Source organism: Nomascus leucogenys, chromosome 20, assembly GCF_006542625.1.
Source record: "Nomascus leucogenys isolate Asia chromosome 20, Asia_NLE_v1, whole genome shotgun sequence".
Taxonomy (NCBI): Eukaryota; Metazoa; Chordata; class Mammalia; order Primates; family Hylobatidae; genus Nomascus; species Nomascus leucogenys.
Genome location: NC_044400.1, coordinates 3,679,994 through 3,694,166, shown reverse-complemented (window position 1 = coordinate 3,694,166; position 14,173 = coordinate 3,679,994). Strand labels below are relative to the sequence as shown.

At 35.9% G+C, this 14,173-nt stretch overlaps 1 protein-coding gene across 9 annotated transcripts in view; it reads left to right on the top strand.

The window, feature by feature from the left end:
* Window positions 1-14,173, top strand: part of MBD5 (methyl-CpG binding domain protein 5) — a 466,846-nt gene that overhangs the window by 396,083 nt on the left and 56,590 nt on the right. Inside the window, exon 1 of one of the 9 annotated variants that reach the window (XM_030801002.1) lies at window positions 4,693-5,213. The exons of the other annotated variants lie outside the window; for them this stretch is intronic. The gene's annotated coding sequence lies outside the window, so the exon portion shown is untranslated. Of the gene's footprint in view, window positions 1-4,692; window positions 5,214-14,173 lie in introns of those variants that run through there. 9 annotated transcript variants of the gene reach the window in all.

The following is a 14,173-nucleotide window of genomic DNA, read 5'->3' as shown; positions in this document are numbered from 1 at the left end:
TGTATTAATTACCAGAGAAAGAAAGATAAGGTAAATTTACATAATTTCTCATCCCAGTTTCCACAACTCTAGAACAGAAAAAATAAAAGTATATGCCTTATATGATTGAGATAAGGATTAAATGAGCTTGGATATCCATATATAAAAGATTGAAACTAGACCCCTATCTCTTGCAATATACAGAAATCAAATCGAAATGTATCAAAGACTCAGATATCTAAGACCTCAAGCTATGAAATTACTACAAGAAAACACTGGAGAAACTCTCCAGGACATTGGAGCGGGCAAAAATTTCTTGAGTAATACAAGCACAGGCAACAAAAGCAAAAATGGACAAATAGGACCACATCAAGTTGAAAAGCTTCTATACAACCAAGAAAACAATCAACAAAGTGAAGAGACAACCCACGGAATGGGAGAAAATATTTACAAACTACCTATCTGCCAGGGATCAATAACCAGAATATACAAAGAGCTCAAACAACTCTATAGGAAAAAAATCTAATTATCTGATTTAATAATGGACAAAAGATCTGAACAGACATTTCTCAGAAGAAGTCATATAAGTGGCAAACAGGCATATGAAAATGTACTCAACATCACTGATCATCAGAGAGATGCAAACAAAACTACAGTGAGATACCGTCTCACGCCAGTTAGAATGGCTTTTATCCAAAAGTCAGGCAATGAATGCTGGTGATGATGTGGAGAAAAGGGAACCTTTGTACACTGTTGTACACTGGAAATGTAAATTGGGAATGTAAAGAGAGAACAGTTAGGAGGTTCCTAAAAAACTAAAAATGGAGCTACCATATGATCCAGCAATCTCACTCCTAGGTAGATACCCAAAAGAATGGAAATCTGTATCAGATATCTGCACTCTCATGTTTACTGCAGCACCATTCACAATAGCCAAGATTTGGAAGCAACCTATGTGTCCATCAACAGATGAATGGATAAAGAAAATGTAGTATATATACACAATGGAGTACTGTTCAGCCAAAAGAAGAATGAGATCCTATCATTTGCAACGGCATGGTTGGAATTGGAGGTCATTATGTGAAATGAAATAAGCCAGGTGCACAAAGACAAACTTCACATGTTCTCACTTATTTGTGGGAGCTAAAAACTAAAATAATTGAACTCATAGAAATAGAGAGTAGAAGGATGGTTACATTACCAGAGGCTGGGAAGGGCAGTGGGGGTTTTTGGGGAGAGGTGGGGATGGCTAATGAGTACAAAAAATAGAAAGAATGAATAAGACGGAGGATTTGCTAGCACAACGGGGTGACTATTGTCAAAAATAATTTAATTGTACATTTTAAAATAACTGAAAATACAACTGGATTGTTCGTAACACAAAGGATAAATGCTTGACATGATGGATACCCCATTTATCCTAATGTGATTATTATGCATTGCATGCCTATGTGAAAATATCTCATGTAACTCATACATATATACACCTACTGTGTACCCACAAAAATTAAAAATTAAAAAATTTAAAGGATTAGATGAGCTAATTTGTGTGTATATAAAGTGTTCAGTGCAGTTCCTGGAAGTTGATAAGATAAATGGAAATATTATTTATTCATTTGGCTAAAATAACTTTAGCATCATAGGCATCTTCTTCTCATAAGTTAGAGACTTCTTTTATTAAAGGACATACTTTTCAGTGGTTTTAAACTACTTTATCTAAGGCTAATACTTTCTCACCCGTGTGTTGCTCCTTTTGGCTTCTGCTTCCACTGCACTCACATCTAATATTCCTTTCTTATTAAAGCAAATCATCATTCTTTGATAATACTTTGTCAAGAAAACAGCATTTGCTTATCTCGATGTCTGGTCATCATTTTCTATTTCAGCCATCAGGCAGGTATCCACATCTTCCTTTGGAAAACATTTATTACTGCTTCATCACTTATCACGTCTCAAGGTTAAAAAGTCTGACAAAATGAGACCCCTACGTTTTTTTACCAGCTAAAAATGAGTACGATATTAGAAATGTTATTAACAGACAGAAATGTAAAATCTTCAATATTAATTTTTCAGAAACGAGATCATTTGCAAAGATTAGGCGAAGTTTCAGGTCTCCCACTAACCTTTTCTTTGCCCATCTAAGCTCCATGCAGCCCTAGATGTCTCCTGCCCACCACACCTACCAATTCTTGAAAACAAGATTAACTCTCTCTTCGAGCTTAATTAGCACGCCATACTTAGCCCTATCATAACAAGTATCATTCAGTGTTATGCCCACCTCCCCACCCCTCCTCTCCCCAGACAGTAAGCTCCTTAAGGTGAGGACTACGTTCTCTTCATGTTTGGATTCCCAGTATCCGTCACAGTGCCTCACATAGAGTTGATGTCCAATACTTGCAACATTAATAATAATACCTGGAGTACATTTATTATATCAGGATCATATAGTAGAAATGCCACTTGACCTTGTTTCCACATCCCTTGGTTGCTCCTTTGTCTCTCTTGGCTGCTTTCTGAGAAGCAGCACCACCCAACCATGTTGCCACACTCTGTCCTACACATTCCCCTGTCCTGCTGTCATTCAAAATCATTCCCTAGTTTTTCTTTTTTCTTTTTTTTTTTTAATTATACTTTAAGTTCTAGGGTACATGTGCACAACGTGCAGGTTTGTTACATATGTATACATGTGCCATGTTGGTGTGCTGCACCCATTAACTCGTCATTTAACATTAGGTATATCTCCTAATGCTATCCCTCCCCCCTCCCCCCACCCCATGACAGGCCCCGGTGTGTGATGTTCCCCTTCCTGTGTCCATGTGTTCTCATTGTTCAATTCCCACCTATGAGTGAGAACATGCGGTATTTGGTTTTTTGTCCTTGTGATAGTTTGCTGAGAATGATGGTTTCCAGCTTCATCCGTGTCCCTACAAAGGACATGAACTCATACTTTTTTATGGCTGCATAGTATTCCATGGTGTGTATGTGCCACATTTTCTTAATCCAGTCTATCATTGTTGGACATTTGGGTTGGTTCCAAGTCCTTGCTATTGTGAAGAGTGCCACAATAAACATATGTGTGCGTGTGTCTTTATAGCAGCATGATTTATAATCCTTTGGGTATATACCCAGTAATGGGATGGCTGGGTCAAATGGTATTTCTAGTTCTAGATCCTTGAGGAATCACCACACTGTCTTCCACAATGGTTGAACTAGTTTACAGTCCCACCAACAGTGTAAAAGTATTCCTATTTCTCCACATCCTCTCCAGCACCTCTTGTTTCCTGACCTTTTAATGATGGCCATTCTAACTGGTGTGAGATGGTATCTCACTGTGGTTTTGATTTGCATTTCTCTAATGGCGGTGATGATGAGCATTTTTTCATGTGTCTGTTGGCTGCATAAATGTTCTCTTTTGAGAAGTATCTGTTCATATCCTTCACCCACTTTTTCATGGGGTTGTTTGTTTTTTTCTTGTAAATTTGTTTGAGTTCATTGTAGATTCTGGATATTAGCCCTTTGTCAGATAAGTAGATTGCAAAAATTTTCTCCCATTTTGTAGGTTGCCTGTTCACTCTGATGGTAGTTTCTTTTGCTGTGCAGAAGCTCTTTTAATTAGATCCCATTCGTGAATTTTGGCTTTTGTTGCCGATGCTTTTGGTGTTTTAGACATGAATTCCTTGTCCATGCCTATGTCCTGAATGGTATTGCCTAGGTTTTCTTCTAGGGTTTTTATGTTTTTAGGTCTAACATTTAAGTCTTTAATCCATCTTGAATTAATTTTTATATAAGGTGTAAGGAAAACTGGCTAGCCATATGTAGAAATCATTCCCTAGTTTTTCTAGTAATGATGTAGTTAGAGGAAGGTGGTATCCAAAAACAAACAAACAAACACAATAGTCTAGATATGAAGGGAAAACCTCAATGGTGGGAGTACCCTGTGGAGTAACTGTGGTCCAGGATAGCTCTTCCAGGTTAAAAACTTTTCTTATTCTCAAGAGTGATGAGCCCGTGGGATCTAACACAGACCATCTATATTTACAAGAAATTAATTTATATACCAGACTATTTATTTATGTGTGTGTGTGTGTGTGTGTGTGCGTGTGTAAGACTGAAATACTTGAGCTTGCTATCCAAGTAAGTAACTTAATTATATCAGAGCACCTATGAAATCCATCAAATAATCAGAAGGTTATCCAGTGGTGGCCATGGAGGTAGAACAAAATAAGTTAGACTGTTTCAAGGATTATTTTACCCAGGCTGAGGAAGAGCCTCGTCACACAGAATATAGTATCTCCCTGATGACTAGGAGAAAGTAAACAGGTTATAAGATCTCAAGTATACCTTTGAAAGACTTGATGAATTTATTTGCTAAAAGAAAACCATCTTTTTAATCCAGAAAAAATTCAGTGGCATTTTATATATCCTAAAAAGAGTAACTGTACAATTCGATTCCATAATTATTTGATTCCCAAGATGAGTTCCTGAGATAATGATAATGTGATATTGCCAATGATGGTGGAAAGAAAGAAAGAAAGAAAGAGAGAGAGAGAGAGAGAGAGGAAGGAAGGAAGGAAGGAAGGAAGGAAGGAAGGAAGGAAGGAAGGAGAAAAAAAGAAAGAAAAAAGAAAGAAAGGAAAGAAAAAGAAAGAGAGAAAAAAGAGAGAGGGAGGAAGGAAGGAAGGAAGAAAGGAAGGAAGGAAGGAAGGAAGGAAGGAAGGAAGGAAGGAAGGAAGGAAGGAAGAAAGAAAGGTTGGAAGGAAGGAAGGAAAGTAGAGGATTGAAATTGGATGGTTCTCTGTACCCTTTACCTCCTCTAAGTCAAGAATCACCACAGTCTCAATTTCCTTGGGAAAGTTACCTATGTGCTTATGGTTTCAGCTGGCTTACTGGCCCTCCTACACACACTGGTAATGCATAATGATCTACTAAGAATTCATCGTTTACCCTTTTGAAGATACTGTGAAATGTAGGATAAATGGTTATTTAGCAAAATAAGTTATACCTCTTGTCAAGGGCTATAGTGAAACCTTCAGCCTTATCTCAAGGTACTTTCTATTCCAGAAGTTGGAAACTCAAATGCCTGTAGAGGCCAGGTGATGAGAATGAAGCAGGAAGCTACTGCAGTGAACTGGAGCGCCAAGTCCTTTCTGGAGGAGCAGCCACTGCTCCATTCCAGATAATTGTTGCAAGGCAGGAACGTTGGCCTAGTGTTACCATATTGTCCAGTTTCTCAGGTAAAGCAGGAAATAGAATTGTTATGTGAAATCTTTTGATTTAAATATTGTCAATTAATTTGCTTATATTATTATTCTTAAACCATGTGCAAGCCAAACACTTCTGTAGGTAGGGTTTGGCCCAGAGTCCTCCTGTGTATGACTGGTCTTACATTTTGCTTATCTGTTTGTTAAATTAGAGCCTTTTACAGCTTTTGCTTTTCTTCAGTACATCCTCTAAAACACTCTATGTCTCATTTGGTTATATTGAAACTCCCTCCCTCTCCAACCTGAATACTTTGTGCCTAAGATTCCTGTGGCTGCTGCATTTTCTCTGCCATCCTCATCATTCCAATGAGCAGTCAGTCAAGTACTGAATGGAGTCTCCTTGAGATACTTTTCATTAAACGCCATTAAACATCCATGGGTTTTACTACTTGTTTCATTCCTGATATGTGAGCTACATAAACACAATAAAACATCACTTATTTCATGGGGCTTAGAGAATATATGCTGTTTGGGCTCCCTTTTCTAAAATCTGCACAGAAATAATCTTCCTCCTCTTGTTTCTTGAAGGACCTTACCTAATACTTTATTAGACTGTAGTTATCTTGAACATTTAATTATATTTGCTGGAGAGACTGATTGGACTTGAGTGTTCCTAGATGCATATTCAGACACAGTGTATTTGGGTGGGTTTCTTCAGTGGGTAAGGAGTTGTCTTATTTTTCCTTTGAGTAACCTGATTTTCAAGGTTACTAGGGGACTAGTAGGGTATTGCTTTACCTCTGTTTGGTATTGATTTATTTATATTTGTTTATATACTTTATATAAAGTATAAATTACTTTACCTCTGTTTGGTATTGATTAATCCAAGTAGGAACTTGGCAGCCATTGCTAAATGAATTGAAGACTGCTAAATATTTTTATAGTAAAAGGGTATGTAAATATTAGTGTATATATAAATACACCATTTGGTGTATTGCAAACCTCCAAATGGACATAATTTGCATTATTTTATTCTCATCGTACAGGTTTGGGAATAAACAAAATTGATATACATCATTTTTCAACAAAGATTTGATGTTCATATATTAAGCTGCATCCTGAGTAGATAAAATACTAGTAATGCACAGATAAGATGTGAAAATTACCCCCCAAACCTTGTTGGTGTACTCTTAAATAGGTTATGTAAATACAGCCAAGTTTTTTTAAATCAGTATTCCTTATGAGAAATCACCGTATTACAGAAAATTACAAAAAATGACAGCTGTGCTAACAGCTAACATACAGGAATAAATCATAAATAATTTTTCCTTCAGAATTATAGTGAGTTTATCGTTTTGTTCATAGATGTTCTGGTGTAACTTGTTGCTATTCTTTAAAACAATTTCCTACATTTCTTGAGTACATTCCTAGGTGGGTTTGCAGAAAATATAAAAAATAAATTTTTTAAAAAGATATGTATTGGAGAGCTGGTAATTGTTCAATTTTTGGCTTTAAAGAAGGGAAGTGTTTCATAGTTAAGTATTTTCCACATATGCGTATAGACCTTCACTTCCCACCTCCTTATATATTTTCAAAGGCACAAAGTGAAGCTTTAACCTGAACCTCTCTTTCTCAAGTGCTTTTTCTTTTGCAATCTTGTAGGATGTCAAGGGCGAAGAGAAAGCTCAGTTGTTCGTAATAATTTCTGTGAAGCAAAAGAACTGGATATTATGTGGGAGAATTACAAGGGGAGCCTAATTTAAAGACTTGGAAAGTCAAGTAAAGATTAGGAAGATGAGGGAAGTCTTCTCTGAGAAAGTGACATTTAAACTGAGATAAATGGGAGCTATTCAGTGAAGAACAAGAGGGTGAGATGGGAGACAATATTCCAAGCAGAAAAGTGGGCATGACACCCAGAGGCATTTTAGAACCAATCTAAAGGATAGCCTTAATTTTTATTTGCAGTATCTAGGTCATAATAGGTTAATGGGGTATTCTTTCCGACTCTCCATATCTTTTTCTCCAGTTGAATAAAACAGAAAGAGAAATAATAGCATATTACTGGACATTAAGCTTTCCAATAAAAAGCTTCCCTAATACTTCTAAGGATTAGGGAAACATTAATTAGCTCTTCTACAGATATAACACTTAATTTTTTGAAGATAGTATTTTCCCTGATTACAGAGCTAATATGTTTATTATAGAAAAATTTGAAAATCCAGTGTTTTTCTACTACCGGAGAACATATATAGTGGTGTTCTATTCCTATGTCTATATAAATAGTAGCATTTTTGTAAATTAAGATTATAATTATATGTATAATTTTATAGTATGTTTTTTCACCTAACAAAATCATGGTCCTTTCCCTAGTGCTGTTAAAATTTCTGTAATATGACTTTAATAGCTCTATATGACTAATGACAATTTGGATACTTACTATGTGCTAGGCACATCTACATTAACTTTTTTCCCAGAACAATCCTATATGGTTATAATCTCCATTTTATAAGAAATTTTAAAACTTGTGCAAGGTCACAAGCTAATAAAGGGTGGAACCAAGGTTCAAACAGCTTCTAGCTTCTGCTGTTAACCAGTAATGCTATGTAGCCTCTCAATACTATAATTAATGTAAGTTAAACCCTATTTTAGGCTTTTTAATTGTTTTTAGTATGGTTTTTGACTAGTTGAAATAATATTTTTGATTCTGTGAGTTGGCAGTTAAGTCTGGGCCCAGCTCTAGCAGCTCATCCCTGTTCCACATGGTGCTGGCTTTATTTACTTACAAGTCTAGGGCCTTAGCTGGACTGGCTGGACAGCTAGACTTCTCTCTTTACATGGTCTCTCAGCCTCAATGGGGCTAGCTCAGATTGTTCACATGATGATGGCATTCCAAGAAACAAGAACGAAAGTTATAAGGCCTTTTGAGTTTTGGGTGCAAAACTTGAACAGTATCCTATGCATCAAATTCCACTGGTCAAAGCAAATCACAAGGCCTGCCAAGATTCAGCATATGGAGTGATAAATTCATCTCCTGATAGAAGGAACTGCAATTTTGTGGCAGCCTACCACATTTAGCAATTAGTTCAATGAAGACTTCTATGTGACTAGAGTGTATAAGTTGCTGAATTTTTGTAGCAAAATATGGCCTGGTATAAATAAACTTATTGACCAAAGATGGGCACAGACAAGCATGCCTGCTACCTTGACTCTGAGGACTGGCCTCACTCTCAGGAGCCTGTCTCTGTACCTTGAGAGCTGATCAAAAATATAACTTTCCTACATCATTATGATCACTCATTCTCAGGTTGTGAACTTTTCAACTTTTCTGCAGTGAACGGTCAAGGACATCTGAAGCTAGAGAATTTCTCTTTACTGAGTGGCAGGGGCAGGAGAGATTTGCCTTTTTAGGGTATCCTTGTACAACTATATAAAATAAAACAAATGGAAATGTGCTGGGGTAGTTTGAGTGAATAAGTGGAGCCTGGCAGAGTTATTGGGTCAATTACAAAGGATGTATCTGAGAGGTATATTTTGGAAGAAGTGACTGCACAGTGAAGATAAGCAATGAAAATAATAACTAGACCAAAAATGGGGCTAATGTATTGCACACTTTAAAAAATATGAAAAAAGATATAACTGCAAGATACGTATGCTCATAAATAAAAATGCATGTCTTGAATAAATAGGTGAAAGGTGAAACAGATGAGGGAAGGTTGAATGAGGGATTGATTAGGTACTGTGGAGGAGCTGTTTGGATAATTGATATGAGGGTGAAAGATAATTAGAAAGGGGAAATGTCATTTAGGGTTACTCTAACAAGCATAATTCAGCCAATAATGATGGAAAGATTACAAATATGTTCATTTATTATCCAATAAAATGATAATTATGTTGTAGCCACTCAGACTTCTCTCTCCAAAATAGTAATGCTATTATTTTTAATCCAATCATGTCTGTTGTTACATGTATATATTGTTTTGGAATATAACCATAAAGGCGGGTTTTATGTAGGTCTTGTTCTCAATTGGAGAATATGAGGTGTTCACTTTTGCAAATATAGGAATAGAGTGGACTTCCTAATTATCTTTAAATATTCCATAAGCTAAGTTTATAATCATAGTATTAAAAGTATGAGCCATGATTTAGATATATCAAATATCTATGTTTTACCTCATGTACATAGTCTCAGCTTGATAAATCAATAATTAATTGGGTGTTGATTCTGTCCCACTGTGTCTCCCAGTATTCCCATCCACTGAGCACAAGATCATTGTGTGATGTCATTATAAACATTTTAATAGAATTTACTCATAATATCACATGACTCAAAAACCAATTCATTATTTTTATCATTAATCATTTAATTATTCAGAAGAATTTGACATTTGATGTTATTAAAAAAGATTTATGAAGAAAAGCTATTTACTTATTTTCATGATGTAACTTCATCTTGTTTTGAGTATAACTTTAAAAATACACATTTAAGCCAAGCACGGTGGCTCGCACTTGTAATTCTAGCACTTTCGAAGGTCAAGGCAAGAGGATCATTTGAGCTCAGGAGTTCAAGACCAGCCTGGGCAACAAAAGGAGACTCCCATCTCCACAAAAAAAAAAAATCAAAAAATTATCCAGGCCTGGTTTGGGCACCTGTGATCCCACCTATACAGGAGGCTGAGGCAGGAGGATAGCTTGAGCCCAGGAAGTCAAAGCTGCAGTGAGCCGTGATTGTGCCATTGCCCTACAGCCTGGGCAACGGAGCGAGACCTTGTCTCCAAAAAATTAAAGTAAAATAAAATACCCATTTAACACTTCATAAAGTAGTGAGTTTATTCTTAGGTTGACAATAATGTCATTAAAGCAAAATGAGAAAAAAAAGGTCTATTCCATTAATTAGCATCCTCTTGAAACATGTTTAATTTTTATATTGCTACATTTATTTATTTTAGCGGTTCCTTTATTAATCCAATTAAAATGTGTCTATAAACCACTTAGTAAATAAAACTGTGATTAACTTTATAAATAAAATTTAAACTTAGCATATTAATTTTCTTAGAAACCCTGTCAGACATTTTGAACACAGAAATTATCACTCAGAGATTGTGAGATCATCAGGGAAAAATCTAGAGCAAAAGGCTCTTTTGCTGTTTTATCAACATGCATAGTCATTGGCTTCTTTTAAAAACCTCTTTCATTTTAGACACGTGTTGCTAAAATTTTATAAGCCTACATGGTAAAAAATCAGAATGTAAAATTATATTGACTAATTAGAATATGCACAGTCTTTCTGAAGTATTTAAGCACCTACTGTATGCTAGGGATGATACCAGGAACTGGGAATATGACAAGGTCCTGCTCTTAGAGTGTTTACATTCCAATGGGGAGAGCTAGTCAATAAACACACAAATAAATGATAAACGATAATCATCATCATCAGATAATAAAAGTATCAGTGAATTAACAGAGTGTGAGAGAGTACCCCTAGAGTTTACATTACAGTCTTTTTGAGGAGATGATGTCTAATTTGAACGATGAATGGTCAGAAGAAGCCAATGTAAAGAAGAAAATCCAGTTGCTAAAATTCAGTCCACCAAAAGCCATTTCTAGAGACTAATTTGCATTTTTAAAGGAATCAGGAAACTGAAAACATTGGTAGAATTGTGGCAGGTATCTCCCTCAGAACATACACACATGCACACACACACATATGCACACAATTTTGCATCTTATTGCTACTGTGTGTGAAATAAACATAAATTAAGTCCTAAGTATAAGATCTATTGTAGATCCTGAGTCTTAGTAAGATGGAGGTACGTTCATATCACAAAATCTTTTATTTTTTGGCCTATGCTTACTGGGCTTAAATGAAGCCATATAAACAAGGTGGGTCTTTGAGGAGGTGAGGCAAGATGCTGTGAAATAGGTACCTCTAACAGCATAGTAATATTAAAGTGTTAAATTTGGAAAACAGGAGAAGCTTTAGTTTTTATAATATTATAATTATAAAATTATAAAAGTAAAGCCTTACTACATCTTGGATGAGTCTATATAGAAGGTGAAGTTATCAGAATCATGAAGGCAAGTAGAATTGATTTTAATATTTAGCAAAAGAAGGCACGCATCAGTTTCAAAAGTTTAAGAAACATGGCCTGAAATGCTTTCCTAGTTCTACCCTCCTGGCACTTTAAGAAATGTATCAAGGACCCTAGAATTATGCAATTCTATGTTAGCAAATAATTTTAAATGAGTTATCAAGATGGGCATAGATTTATGTACAGGAATATTTTTATCAGATTTATTTGTCATTGTGAAAATTTGGGAGAAAAATCTATGTCCACCAAAGGCAAATAAGTAAAGAAATTATATACACATTTATCACAAAATTATATCCAACAATTAAAGATCATGTTTTGGAAAAGTGTTTAATGTCATAGTAAAATGCCCAGGAAGAAATAAAAGTGGTAATGATTCAATATTTAAAAGACACATTTACACATAGAAAATATTTGGAATCAGTACAACTGCTTCAGAGAACAACTTGGCAATATCTGTAGAGTTGAAAATGTGCCGATCCATTAACATGATTGATATACCAATAGATAAATAGTTGTATAATCATGTGATAGAATACAATTTCAAGGTTAAAAATTCGTGAATGGGAATCCTATATCTGCAACAGAGATAGATCTATGTACCTCAATAGAGATGGCTCTCAAAACACATTGAATTTTAGAAAAGTAAGTTGCAGAATTATGTGTAGTATATACCAGTATTTATATAAAATTCCAAAATACATATAACAGTAAAATATTGTTTATGTATACATATATAGGAAATAAACGTATTAAAACATAACCCAGAAGGATACAGACGAGAATCATTATACGGGTTGCATCTGGGGTGGAAGGGAGGGGATTGGGCTGAAAAGGAAAATGGGGTGGGGGTGAGGGATAGTATTTAACTTCATCTGTAATGTTTTCATCTTATTTTTTAAAATAAGCAAAAATGACAAAATGTTTACATTGTAAAATTAGAGTAGTGGATGTTGTTGTTTATTAAACTCATTTTTTATGTAAGCTTTTAAAACTTTCTAAAAACAAATGATTGAAAAAAAGCATATCAGTGGTTCCATAGACATTTAGGAATTTTTTGTTTCTGTGAAGAATGTCATTGGTGTTTGATACAGATTGCATTGAATCTGTAGATTGTTTAGGGTAGCATTGTCATTTTAACAATATTAATTCTTCTAATCTGTGAGCATGGAATAGCTTTCCATTTGTTTGTATCCTCACCTATTTGTTTAATCAGAGTTTTATAGTATTTTTGTATTTTCAGTGGTTATTATTCAGCAGTGAGATTACAGTTCAGTTTTTATTTTCATCTTCAAACTTCTCTGTATTTTCCAAATTCACAATATGAATGTTGAGAAAAAAAATGCCACTTAACAGATAAATGATAACTATATTGGATTTTTGCTATGAGGGCTTCCTAAGACCCTTACAATTGTGCTGCCTCTGGAAGGCTGAAGTAGCAGCAAAAAAGGGATGATCCTCCCATACCCCATCCCCAAACCCTGGACAAAAGAAATTAGAGGGCTGGCTGCCTGAAAGATGTAAAGCTGTAAAACTAGCCTTTTCTTGGGAAGAGAGGCAGACGGTTTAGGGTGTCAGTCTTGATCAGGCATCAAACTTCAAACAGGCATCAGAACAAGCACCTAGAGGGTTTACTAAAAAATAGATTGTCCCTAGAGTTTCTGATTCATTAAGTCTGAGATTGGGCCTGTGAATCTGCATTTTTGACAAGTTCCCAGGTGTTACTGGCAATAATGATGTTTGTCCCAGAACCATGTTAAAGAACTGCTGGTTTAAGCAAAACCCAGCCTTCAGATATTGGTATTTTTGATTACTGAAATGTGAGGGAAGCATTTGGCAGGAATCACTACAATGTTATTATCTGGCAGATCCACAAATTACTTAATGGAGTGAGCCAGCCAGTCTCAGGGAATTTGGAGCCATATTTAAGAGCAGGCAGGAAAAAAAAAAAAAAAAAAGGTTATCAAATAGAAAGCTGAAAAGTAGGGAAAATGGGAATGGGCCCAGTGTAATGATGAGACCACTAAAGAGATTTCTTTGGAAAAGCAAGGTAATAAAACAGGCATGAAAAGGGACTGTAAAAAAACAAGTTTGGTCATCAGAGTCTGTTGCTATTTGACAAAACTAGAGGTCCAGGATGACACAAAGTTCATACCACTTTCACAAGCACTAGAAATTCCATGAGGCCACAAACTCCTTGTGAACAGGGATTGACCCTTCCTAACTTCCTCATACCTCCCGTCCTCTTTCCTTTTTGTTCTTCCACATTGAGTAGCTCATTAGTGCCACATATTACACTGGGCTTTGGATAAATAGTACTTTGCTGTCGTAGTTCAGGCTGCTATAACAAAACACTGTAAACTGGATGGCTTATAAACAACACAAACTTTTTTATCATAATTCTGGAGGCTGGGAGATCCAAGATTAAGGCACTGGCAGATCCAGTGTCTGGTAAAGGACTAGTTTCTAGTGCATATGGTCTTTTCACTGCAAACTCACATGTTGGAAGAGATCTCTTTATGGCCTAATGCCATTCATGATGGCTCTGCCCCCATGACATAATCATCTCCCAAAGGCTCTATCTCCTAATACCATCACCTTGGGGGTTAGGATTTCAACCTACAGATTTGGGGGGGACACAGACATTCAGACCACAGTACTTAGCATCTTTGTACTCCTAGCATAGTACCTAGCACATATAGTAGCTGCTCACTAACTGTTGAATGAAATGTGAATAAACACAGACATGAACAGCAGGAGTCATGGTCAAAGGTATAGTGAGTGGACGATGTTATGCCTGCAGGTGGGCCATTTCTGTGAGAAGTATAGCACAGCGGACTGGGGCCAGTGATGCAAATTACCAGCTCGAGACCCCATTGGGACTGCTACTACTTGGTACTTTTC